The sequence below is a fragment of the Bombina bombina genome, chromosome 2 (genome assembly GCF_027579735.1).
Source record: "Bombina bombina isolate aBomBom1 chromosome 2, aBomBom1.pri, whole genome shotgun sequence".
Classification (NCBI taxonomy): domain Eukaryota; kingdom Metazoa; phylum Chordata; class Amphibia; order Anura; family Bombinatoridae; genus Bombina; species Bombina bombina.
The window spans coordinates 1,321,708,168-1,321,722,296 of record NC_069500.1 but is presented as its reverse complement, the minus strand read 5'-3'; positions in this window follow the sequence as shown (position 1 = coordinate 1,321,722,296).

Genomic DNA, 14,129 nt, shown 5'->3' with positions numbered 1-14,129 from the left:
TGCCTTACATGCCCGTTTCCCCAATAAGCCTTTTTCCTCCTATGGGGGGAGGGGTCGTTGAGTGGAGGGTACTTTCAGGGTTTTTTCCCTGCTTTGTTTGCCATGTGCTGCTGGCAGCCATTTTACTCACCTCTCTTGCTGACTCTGGTGCATACTGTGTGATGCTGCTCATTTCCTACACTTCTTTTTATTGCCAGACTGGTGTACATCATCCGTGTGAGACAGGATGCAGTCTCAGAATTGTGATATCATCAATTATTATTTAAAGGGCCTCTGTCCAGTATGCTTTGCCCTTGTGTTGTCTGTGTTGTTCCTGATTCCGGCTCGTCTGACTACTCGCTTTGGCTCCTGACTCGGCTCGTCTGATTATTCACTTTGGCTCCTGACTCGGCTTGTCTGACTACCAGCTCTGGTTTTGATTCCTGTCTTGTTATTTGACTTGTGGACTTTTTTATTATTTTTTTCTATTAATAAAGGTGTGATTATTTTTGCACTTCTCGTCTCAGTCTGATTCCTAGCACCCTGACAGTATGTTTTTTATTTATTTGAAGGTAGTTATATTGTGTTTAATTTAAAGTTAGGGGGGTGTTAGGTTTAGGGGTTAATAGCTTAATTTAATGTGTTGATATGTGGGGGGCCAGCGGTTTAGGGGTTAATAATTTTATTATATCAGTTGTGATGTGAGGGCCGGCAGTTTAGGGGTTAATATATTTATTTAGGTCTTAGCGATGTGAGGGGCCACGGTTTAGGGGTTAATAGCTTTATTTAGTGTCGACGATGTCGGGGCAGCCAAATTATGGGATTAATAGTTCTATTTAGTAGTGGCGATGTCGGGGGCGGCGTGTTAAGGGTATTTAGAATAGGGGTTTATGTTAGGGTGTTAGGTTTTTACATAACTTTCTTTTCCCCATAGACATCAATGGGGAATCTGTTATAGTGATCGCCATTCCGTGAACACAGGTGTTAGTTTTTTTCTTACACTTTCTCTCCATTGATATTTAAACATCAAGTCAGGCCTTAGCTTTTGTGTGGTATGGAGCTTAACGCACAGCACAAGATGGTTTTTCTGTAACTTGTATTGGCAGCGCTATGGAAAGTGCGATACTGCTATTTTTTTTGCGTTATTTATGCACTGGGATTAGCACACAACTTGTAATCTTGGTAAATGTTATTAATAATATAATATAAACATGCCTATGTCATGAATTGATATTGGGCCAGATTTCAAGTGCAGCGGTATTTACCACTCCTGCTCAAGCGCTAACTCTGCTAAATATTTTGAGTGCAACACCCATTTTGCGAGTTGAAAGTAAACAGTTTTCTCTTGCGAGCTAACCCGATGCGTGTAAAAAGCCAAACTTCAAGTATTGAGCACTCTAACATTTTCTCCCATAGAAGTCAATGGAGCAAAAGTGGAAAAGAAAACGAATAGCCTATTCGCATGTAAAACCAATGTTCTTCATATATTCATAAATACATATTTCTATATGTATCTGATGGTATTTCTGTACAATATCTTTCTATCTATCTATCATCTATCTATCTATATATGTCTCTCTCTTTCTTTCTCTCTCTCTCTCTCTCTCTCTCTATATATATATATATATATATATATACTGTATATACAGTATATATATATATATATATATATATATATATATATATATATATATATATATAACACAGAGAAAGTCCAGCACTCACAAGCTCTCAGCTGAGATTAAAAGCAAAAATGGAAGGCTTAGTTACCGCATTTGGCCAAACGGGACAAGCCCAGGTACCTAAATGGGACAATCCCAGGTACCTCGTCAAGGTCCCTTCCAAAACCTGGGTCCCTAAAACAGCCACACAATGCAAGCTCTCAATCCAACAAACTGGGAACAAGTGAAGGGTGCACAGGCTTATGTAATCACCCTAGACATATACAAAACATGGAAGGGGACTGCACTCTCAGACTGGACTGGGTACACATCCCATGACCCTGCAACATGCTCAGTCCTGGGTGCTCACTGGCACTCACAGGAAGCTGTGCTGTCCCCAGAGTCAAGGTACCTGGGCTTGTCCCATTTGGCCAAATGCGGTAACTAACCCTTCCATTTTTGCTTTTAATCTTAGCTGAGAGCTTGTAAGTGAGTGCTGGACCTTCTCTGTGTGTTGTATTATTTTTTTTTTGTAATTTTCCCTATGGGCCTTGCACCCAGGCCTGCCTGGGGTTAACTGCTTGTGACTCTGGGGGCAGCATAGCTTGCTGTGAGTGCCAGTGAGCACCCAGGGCTGAGCATGTTGTAAGGTCATGAGATGTGTTCCCAGTCCAGTCTGAGAGAGCAGTCCCCTTCTGTATATCAACACACAATAGAAGGATAAGCTCTGATACAAAGGTTATATGAATTTAAATAAATCTAAATGTTATAAGTGCTTGAGACCAGGGTACACTGATACCTACGTACCCCCAAAATAGTATAAATACAAATATAAGTCTCTGCACTAATAATAATATAAAGATGTAAACAACTCCAGATGAGTGAGCATTAAAGTGTAAATTTAATGAAAGAAAACAGAAAATATAAAAGAAAACATCCTAATTGCAATCCATAAAAAAAACACAGATGGAAATAAACAAAACATATACATATATGTAAACTGGGCATCCCCAGTAATCAAGCAGCAAAATAAATTTGTGGAGGTCAGACCCTAATTCGAGCCATCATGGCTGTAATTGAAAGCCATGGTTATAGTGACATGCAATGCAAGCAATAAAGTAAGCAAGTCAGATAAAGCAGTTCATGCAAAGTATAGCAATGTGGTTTATGAGCTGACAGTTAAAAAGAATGCAATGTTATGCCAAGCAGTCATATATGTGCAGCAATATAAAGTTCCATAATGAGATACTGATGAAAGATCATGCATAGAACATTGCTTAAATCATATGGATATACTCAATTCTCCTTGGTGTGTAGTAGAAACATGTGAAACAAACCAGCACTCCAGGACCAAAGTCCGCCGGTGAGTAGCAGCTGTGTTAAAGTAACGCTCTATGAGCGATCTCACCCAATCCGTGTGGGGTCTCAGGACACTCGATACACACTGTCAGGAGGAGACATCCAAGCGTGGCAAGGTAATTGTAGCAATTCCAAAGTGTAGTGAATACCAGACTGTCAGCAATTCAAAACCAGCACGCTAGCATCAGGCACTGTTAGCATCTGACATCACATCCACAACAGCAGGCAACACGCGTTTCGGGCTCCGCCCTTCAACTTGGCCTGACATAATTCACAAACCTCCTCCTTTTAAGGCGTAATCACTGTATGTAGTAACGCCTACAAGGCGTCACCACTTCGGATACCAGCAGCTAATGGCAATCACATAGTAGACGTGAGCGTAGAAGAGCACCTAGATATACAACTGAAAATTCTGGTGATTCATCCTCTGACCCGAAACGCACGTTGCCTGCTGTTGTGGATGTGACGTCAGATGCTAACAGTGCCCGATGCTAGCATGCTGGTTTTGAATTGCTGACAGTATGGTATTCACTACACTTTGGAATTGCTACAATTACCTTGCCACGCTTAGATGTCTCCTCCTGACAGTGTGTATCGAGTGTCCTGAGACCCCACATGGATTGGGTGAGATCGCTCATAGAGCGTTACTTTAACACAGCTGCTTCTCACCAGTGGACTTTGGTCCTGGCGTGCCGGTTTGTTTCACATGTTTCTACTACGCACCAAGGAGAATTGAGTATATCCATATGATTTAAGCAATTTTCTATGCATGATCTTGCATCAGTATCTCGTTATGGAACTTTATATTGCTGCACAGATATGACTGCTTGGCATTACATTGCATTCTTTCTAACTGTCAGCTCATAAACCACATTGCTATACTTTGCATGAACTGCTACAAGTGCATGAACTGCTTTATCTGGCTTGCTTACTTTAATGCTTGCATCGCATGTCACTATAACCATGGCTATCAATTACAGCCATGATGACTCGAATTAGGGTCTGACCTCCACATATTTATTTTGCTGTTTGATTACTGGGGACGCCCAGTTTACATTTATATATATGTTTTGTTTATTTGCATCTGTTTTTGTTTATGGATTGCAATTAGGATGTTTTCTCTTATATTTTCTGTTTTCTTTCATTAAATTTACACTTTAATGCTCACTCATCTGGAGTTGTTTACTTCTTTATATTATTATTAGAGCGGAGACTTATATTTGTATATATATATATTGTGACAGAAAGCAAGGCCTGGTTATAAATGGAAGATATTTGAGACCAAGCATTGTACATGCTATTTCTCCTTTCAGTTAAAACCCCAGGGAGAAAGTGTGTGTATTTGATTATGCAGTTGATAAACTGTGTTCTGGGTCCCTGGGGTTTGGGATAATTGGAGAGAGGGTGGGCCATTATCCCAGACAGCTGTGAAGCTGTGCAGCAGCTAATCACAGGTGTGGCTAATTAGAAGTTGTGAGGGTTTAAATAGCAGCCTCACTTAGGCCTTGGGAGAGAGTTACACAGCTACAGAAGCTGGTGTGTGTGTTTGTTACACTGTGTTAAAAGACTTTTGTTCCTGTGAACTGTAAAAGGACATTATTTTGACAAAGCACTTGTGGAATGCTGTAAAGTGCTGGGACATACTTGTAAGTACTGACATTTACAAAAAGTACTTAACATTGCTGCAGAGGAACTGCCTGTTTGTTATTGCTGTGAAAAATGAAGCCTTTTAAACTACAGTGGACTGTCCTGTGCTGCATTTGTGTCCTAGAAGACCGTGGTTAAAAGTGTTCCTGTTACAATATATATATATATATATATATATATATATATACCCACAGATATATATTTATAGGAATATCTATTTATAAATACATGGAACATATTCCCCTATGTGCAGAATATTGGAATGTAAAATATTTACAGTAAATACAGTATAAAACACTTTATTAAAAATTTATATTGCATAGATACGCTTATTAAAGTTTCCATCTACTTAACTGCAGAGGGCTCCAATGCATTTGTATATATGTCTATATGTGTGTACTGTGTGTACATATGTAGTTATGTGTATATATGTCTGTAAACACATATAAATACATATGTACACACACACATATATATTTACATACATACATGCATATTTAGACATGTTAATGTTTGTATCTCAATGTTGCCTGCCTTTTTTTCTAAAACCTGAGACCTCATATGTTTGAACACATAACTTTTTTGCTCAAAAATAAAAAAAATATTAGATAGTGGTATTACGAGTGCAATTGTACTTTGTAATGTATTTTTTGTGTTTTGTGACACTTTTTAGTGTCGCAAAACAGTTAAGAGCTCTGAGGACGCGGTAATCATTCTAGCGTCAATCGCGATTGTGCTCAAGTGTTCACATTTACTTTCAACTTGTAATACAAGCACTTCTTCCAACGCGTGCAAACAGCCAATAAAACCCTTTTTGCTTGCGCGTGACTGTTAACGCGCCACTCGTAATCTGGTCCATTATTGGATAACTAAAAAAAAGTGTCCAAAAACATTACGAAGTTATCGTCAACCCATGGGAACAAAAAATAAAAAAACGTTGAAGCCTGTTTCTTATAAAAAAAAAAATGTGCTTAATCACATTTTCCTGTTATATAATGACCATAATTCAACATTTTTGCTAATTCATAAGAAGTCCTTAATACATTTTGATGGCATAGAACAATCAAACGATAATCTGAGCTAGCATACACTGCTGTAGGTAATTCTAATAGAATGGAATGGTGTTCGGTATTGGTGATTTAGACTTATTTGTACAAAATCATATAAATTCTGAAATCTAGTGATCTTTTTCACTATATGAATGTATATATACACCACCAAAATATTTTGTATTCAAAAATTGAATACTAGAGCAATAAGAGCATATTTAATTCAAAGCTTCAACAGTAGTACTTGAAGTCTGAAATATTATTTTTCAAAGGCTATAAGATGTAAATGAACTTGTCAATTTAGCTCTTATGATAATAAATGTCAGTAAAGGAGAGTTGCTGTATGTGATATACCATTGCCATAGGCAATTGGGCACCACTGTAGAAATCAATCACAGGCTAGTCTGAAGAAGAGCAGATCTAAACAATAGCATTAACAGAGGGGTTGCTTAATGAAAACCAGTTGCCAGTCCACACCTTGGCTGTCTAGACAGAACCTCCTGTGCTTTGATCACTGATAAAATCCTAAATGTTACCAGTGGCTTTTTTGTTTCTGTTTACATACAAAATGTAAGCCTCTGGCAATCGCTTCATTTTCAAAGAAATACTTGTTTCATATGTGAAAATCTTTAGCAGCCTATACATATTGAATAGTCACCGTATTTCCTTTTTGTTACACAAGCTTTACTATTGTGGAGGAACCATTTAAGCCTAAACACTCATCACACACATTGTAGGACTTGCTATTTCTACTAGACCTGGATTATTAAGAAATTGCACAGGATGATGAAAAATAATTTATCATTTATCAAAGTTAAAAAAATGCAATATATGTTGTGAGTGATCTAAGGTTCTGACTTATAGATCATGCCCCCCTCAAAAGTACCATATATATATATATATATATATATATATATATATATATATATATATATATATATATATATATATATATATATGTGTGTATATATATATATATATATATATATGTATAAATAGAACATATTCTGGTATGTAAAGAACATTGGAATGTAAAATATTAATATTTTCATGTCGGATTAGCAAAGTTGAGAATATGCAATTGTGTTAGAGCGCGAATAGGGTGTTAGGTTTGTTTTCCATTTTTTTTTATTTATTGACTTCTATGGGGGAATATGTTAACATGATTGTAATATTCGAAGTTCATCCTCTTGCACACATTGGGGCTTATTTATCAAAGCTTCAACTGTGAATGTGATGAAACTCTGCATCAAATTAGATGCATAGTTGATCCGCCCTAGTTAAGACAGCATCGGTTGACTTCCTGTGGGAGGAGCGTTGAGGAAGGTGCGCTCACGCTGAGCTCCCTCGAATGTGGAGCTGAGTAAAGATCTAACACCCTGCCACGAAGCCCTATTGCTGGGGCAAAAGATATACCCAGCCTGGGGGAGATAAAGTGTGGTATAAGGAAGTCATAGTACCCCCAACAAGTGGATGCAACATACCCACTGAGAAGGAGTCCTAACGTTACAGTTACCCCTATATGGGGCACAGATACAACTCGGAGCCAATACAGTGTGCGGAGAGAGCTGGGTCATACCTGACTATAGCAAGGTGGGGACCGGAGGAACAAGAGAAGTGAGCGGCTCAGGAGAGTGACGAGGTGGCTACCGCATAGAGCAAAACTGCCAGCGACACTGATACCCCCCCATGCCGGAAAGACGGCCAGGCAACGTGACCGCGGCGGTGTGAGGAGCAGCCGATCGGGAGCTGTGGTGAAAGCTGAACCGCTTACAAGAAAACAAGGTTCACAGGAGGACCAAAAGCAGAGACCCCCCGGGTGAGGCAAACAAACGGAGAACGGCTACAAGAAACCTGCCGCGAAGAAATGGGGGGGGTAAGTTTGTAATATATTTACATGTGATTGAATTAAAAGCTGCAGAGGCAGAACTTGGTGTGTGCAAAGCTTGGGGGTCAAGTGTGCCGAAGCTGAACAGGGGTAAGGCCCGCAAGCTCAATGTAATCAGGGCCAGGCTAGCTGTACTGACTTTAAGTGAGCATACATAGATACAGAACGGTAGCCACTGGAATTTCCAAAGTAACGGCAGACCATAATCCCTACACCTATAGAAGACATTTCTCCTTCTTATGTTTTTTCTCTTTTGAGAGCACAGAGGGCATAACATTTAAAGGCCGGTGTGCATAGACTACCAAAGCAGGAACAGTACAGTAAAAAGTTCTAATACTAAGGTGCACGAGACTTAAGTATTATGCTGGACTGTTTGCAGCTTGATGAAATGTTATGAATAGGAACTGCCGGGGAACAAGTCATACATTGCACTGTGCTTTCGGAGTTAACCCCTGCAAGTAACATAAGGGAAACTGCCAGAGACTAGAAATTGTTTGGCAGGAGGGTATGGAACTTAAACCAGCTTTTTCTTTTCTTGAGACAAATTGAAGAAAAACTCTGTGATTAAGAGATTCAGATGTGGTAGCTGCTTCCTGGAGCAATGTAAAGGAGCTAACGGAATAGGACTATAACCTTATTCAGTATTTGATATTCTGAATAGTTACTGGTCACAGTTGAAGGTTGAAACACATTTCATATTTTTGAGGCTGTAATATATTTTAGACACTCTGTATAAGATTGTGTGCAGATTAGTAGGATGAGTATGTTTAACTTTGGTTAAAAGTAACATAGCAAATTGGATTATGATTTTTTCTGCCTACTAAGGTATCTGAGCGTTGAAAAAGGACGCAAACAAGTGAAAATTATAATTGTTACATATGTAATGGGTTTATATGTGCTTTACTAGACTAATTCCACAAATATAAAGCATAGTTAGGAAGCAGACACAGTAGCAGTAGTGTTTAATATAGTGACTACAGCTTAAACAAAGGGCCTCGGCAACACTAGGTTGTAACAGAAAAGGAAACGCACAAATGGAAAAATACGTTACAAGTGTGAAAAATAAATCACCAGCAATGCCATTAAAAAGAGACAAAAGACAGAAAGCACAAAGCGAAATTAGCACAGAATCTAATATACAGAGCCCGGAGAGAAACCTAGAAACACAGCTTACAATTAATCAATTGGCTGACCTAATTTTACCACAATTTGAAATCGTCAAAAAAGAGATTGCAGACTTATCTCATGAATTTAGGCAATTTTCGATCAGGCTAACTGAGGTAGAAAGCAGGGTGTCAGATGTAGAGGATAAAACAAACATACAGGAGTCAACATTAGCCAGACATACAGATAAAATTAACACATTACAGACAAAGATAGAAGACTTGGAAGACAGGTCACGGAGAAGTAACATCCGTGTAGTAGGGCTGCCTGAAACAAACGGGCAGGAAGACTTATTGACCTTTGGCGCTGTCACACTACCCAACTTATTAGGGATGCAACCCGTAAATGGGGCGCTGCTGGTGGAAAGAGCACATAGGATTGGCCCTTTAAGACAACCCAGAGAGAGGAATGCCAGGCCAAGAGTGCTTATCATAAAATATCTGAATTTTCAGGATAAGGCCAACATAATGTACCATTATAGAAAAATAAGGACACTTTCGATAGGTGACAAACCAATTTTAATTTTTCAAGACTTCTCGGTGGAGACATCGGTGAAAAGGCGTGCTATGGCACCGTACTGCACAGGGCTGATTAAAGCCAGGCTGAGAGCCACGATGAGATATCCAGCAAAAATCACGGTCCTGGGCATGGACGGTGTCACAGCACTCAATACGGTGGAAGAAGCGAAAGCTTTTTGTGTAGAGAACAACATAGAACTATAATCCACTTGAATGGCTGCTAGATGGTCTCTAAAAAGGCAGAAACCAGATATCATATTATTACAAGAATTGCATTTGAAAGCTTCCGAAATAGATAAACTAAGAACTAATTGGCTTGCCTAAGTTATTGCAACTCCTTGCGAGTCATGCAAACGTGGGGTTGCTATATTATTGAATAGAAGCTTGGATTACGAGATACTAAAGGTAAAATTGGATCAGAAGGGGAGATTTATTATCATGCAAATAAAAATAGATGATAGAATATGGACCCTGTGTAACATATACGCACCCAACACATTTGAAGTTAAATTTTGGCAGCTGATACAAAAGGAGTTGACACCGTATTTAGGTCAGAACCTGATTGTGGCGGGAGACATGAATACAACAATACATCCAGATATCGACAGATTTAAGGCAGGACATAGACAGGCATATCATCGGGAAGCAAGAATTTTTCGGAATTTTTTAAAAAACGATCAAAGTTAACGACATTTGGCGTTTGCAGCACCCAGATGATCGGACCTATACGTGTGAATCTAAGACTCATCAATGTTTTTCTAGGATAGACATGTTTTTAATAGATGAACAGCTCTTAAAATATGAAATCAGGACACACATAGAAGAGATAATATTATCAGACCACGCAATAATCAGTTTCAAGATTGTACCTCCTGACAGGTCAAGCTCTAAGACGAACACATTCAGATTCCCCGGTTATATGTTTAATAATCCAAAATTTACTTATTGGGCTTCGAACAAATGGAAAGAATATATTTTATTTAACAGGGATTATACTGATAAGCCAGAGACTTTGTGGGAGGCAGGTAAAGCGGTTATGCACGGTGAGATAAAGGCGTATATGGTCAATTTAATTCGGAGGAACAAGGCGAGAGAAATTCAGCTGGCCAACCAGGTTAGAAACGCATACGCAAGGTATTTGAACAGTCCCAATGCCGGTCAGTGGGAAAAATATTCTCGAGCCAAAGCTGAAAGGGAACAATTTATGAAAGAAAAATGGGCGAGCGAAGAGGTAAAGTGTAGGGCGAGATTTCAAGGACTCCAGGGAGTGTTGGCAAAACATCTAGCCAAGATAACAAAGTTTCGGAAGAAACGAAATATAATCTCTGTAATTAAAGAAGGCCAGAATATACACACTACCCCTACAGCAATTAAAGAGGCATTTTCCCAATACTATCAAAAGTTATATTCTAAGGAGGGAATAAACAGGGATTGCAAGGAACAATTTTGGGATCAGATAAAAACTCCTAAAATCAACCCAGAAGCATCATAGCAGGTGAATGCACCAATTTCGGAAAGTGAGGTGCTGAGAGCCATTCAAAAAGCCAAAATAGGAAAAGCACCAGGACCAGACGGTCTCTCTGCCGAATTTTATAAAATGATCTCAGAAATGATAGTAGGGACGCTAACCAAGCTATACAACGGGTATTATATTAAGAGAGACATGAAATCCCCATACTTTTCGGACGCAATAGTATCATTAATATTAAAAAAAGGGAAAGATGCCTCAAATTTGTCCTCATATCGCCCTATCTCATTACTTAATCAAGATTACAAGATATTAATGTCTATAATAGCGGATAGATTAAAAAAAGTAATACCAGATTTAATATATCCAGATCAGGTCGGGTTCATTCCAGGCAGGAATTCCGTACGCAATATGAGAAGGGTGCTGACAATGGTGGATCATTTTTATCAGGTCGGGCGGGTCGCCACAGGGCAGAGAAAGAATAGGATGGATCAAGATATTGCAATAGTAACAATAGACGCCAAAAAGGCATTCGACTCAATAGGATGGGATCATCTCTTTGTAACTCTGGAAAAGTTTGGTCTCTCTGGCGCCCTGCTCGACCTGGTCAAACTGATCTACAAGAAACCTAAGTCACAGTTGTTAATTAATGGGGAACTATTGAAACCGATAGTACTTGGAAGGGGAACACGCCAAGGGTGTCCTCTTTCCCCCTTATTGTTTGACATCGCGTTAGAACCGCTCGCAATATATATTAGAGATAAACTACCACCGGTTAAGATAGGTGCAGAAAAAATGACGATCTCTTTATACGCGGATGATATTCTATTATTTTTACAAGACACAGCTACCTGCGTCCCTCAACTTCTGTTGATGATCGAGAAATTTAGTTCATTCACAGGCTATAAAATAAATCCTACAAAATCTGAAATCCTATGGTTAAATAAAACTGAGGCGAGTCAGAACACAATTTTCAAAGAGGTCCAGCATATTAATTATTTAGGGATTCAAATTGGGAGAAATCCATGGGAGTGGTATCAGTTGAATTATAAAGATCTGTTTGACAATATCCAATTGGAATTAGGAAAGTGGAACATGTATTATTTGTCATTATCAGCACGAATCATACTGATAAAAACAATTCTCTTCCCGAAGGTATTATTTTGTCTCCAAAATTTACCCCTAGTAATTAAAAAGGAAGATATAGATAGATATAACAGAGCATGTGCATTATTTATCTGGGGTAAGCAGAAGCCCCGTATTTCAGCAGAAAAGCTAAGCTATCCAAAACAATATGGCGGATTTGCCCTCCCTAATATCAGGTATTATAATTATGTCACCTTGATTAAATTTGGAATAGACTGGTTGACTGAGTCAGAATATGTCACTTATTACAAGTTGGAATCTGAAATGGTGAAACCTTTCAAGTTACAAGCAATATTACATTGCCCACATAAGAGCTTACCAAGTAATGTGGCAAATTTAGTAACATTCGCTAGTATTGTGTGGGCATGGCAAAAATACTGCAACATAATGGGACAAGAGTATCAGGTGTCAGCAATGCTTCCGATTGTTGGGTGCGTAGATTTTTCACAAGGGTTGCATAACAGGGTTTTTCGAGAATGGCAAGACAGAGGCCTGAGATATTTTTCACATATAAGAACGGGACAGGAGGGACTAATACGGACCTTTGAGAGTTTAGCGCTAGAATATAATCTACCCGCTAAACACTTCTATACATATCTGCAAGTAAGACACTATGTAGGTGCGGTCGATGCAGGTTTAAAACTATATAGGGCAGGAGTGCGTTCTATAGCTATTTGGTACTAGAGTATAATGCAGAGGCTAGGTAAGAAAAAAAAACAAGAAAATAAAAAAATAAATAAAAAAACAGCATCAGTGTTGAAATGTTAGACATAATATACGCTCCCGCAAGATCAATCCGATGCAAATCTTCGCTTGTGTTATTCGATTGTAATACAGATCATCCGCCTTCACATTCCACTCTATTTGACCCTCTTACCAATTAAACATGTACGCTTGCGTCTATTCCGACGCAGCATACCTATGCTTCAAACCGCCACCTCTGAGGCCGCAAATGCCATAGAAATGAAAGGGAGTCTGAAAAGGTTTTGTTCTATTATGTTTGTCATCGCAGACAGTTAACAATGAACATGCAGAATATTTCTAAATTTGCGATACTTTTATGACGCAGAATGAGGATATTAATGAACCATCTGAATTTTCCACCACTTTTTATTGGGAAATGCATAATCAAGTGATTAATGAAATTTAATTTAAATATACATTTTCTACTATAACTAAGAAATCAAATTGCTCTATACTTGTGTCATTGATCACTCATCATAACTTGTAAGTGCCATTTGTTACATTGTGTATTATACTTTGAAAGTATGTATATATGAAATCAGTATTAAAGATAAACATTGATGATAACATTAGGCCACACAGTGTAATTTTTTTCACAATGATTTTAATAATTAAATTATAGAAACATAGAAACATAGAATTTGACGGTAGATAAGAACCAAAAAGGTCCATCAAGTCTACCCATATTGCATGTTACTGTTTCCTTAGGATAGCCTTATGCATGTCCCAGGCATTTTTTAATTCCTTTACAGTCTTTCGCCCAGATTACGTGTTTTGCGTTATGAGGGGTGTGATACTAACTTGCACTTTATTCTCACCGCTCACTTTCCTACAGCGCTGGTATAACAGGTTTTTACAAACCAGGCGTTAAAAGGCAAGAAGTGAGCTTAGAGCAAAATTGTGCTCCATACCGCACTCCAATACCAGCGCTGCTTAAATCAGCGGTGAGCTGGTTGTATGTGCTCGTGCACGATTTCCCCATAGTCATCAATGAGGAGAGCCGGCTGAGAAAAAGTCTAACACCTGCAAAAAAGTAGGGTAGATCTCAGTAACGCAGCCCCATTGATTCCTATGGGGAAACTAAAGTTATGTTTACACCTAACACCCTAACATGAACACCGAGTCTAAACTCCCCTAATCTTACACTTATTAACCCCTAATCTGCCGCCCCCAACATCGACGACACCTACATTATATTTATTAACCCCTAATCTGCCGCTCCGGACATCCCCGCCACCTACATTATACTTATGAACCCCTAATCTGCTGCCCCCAACATCTCCAACACCTATATTATATTTATTAACCCCTAATCTGCTGCCCACAACATTGCTGACACCTACATAATGTTATTAACCCCTAATCTGCAGTCCCCAACGTTGCCACCACTATAATAAACATATTAACCCCTAAACCGCCGTAATCCTGCATTGCAAACACTAGTTAAATATTATTAACCCCTAATCTGCCGCCCCTAAGATCGCCGCCACCGACTTACATTTATTA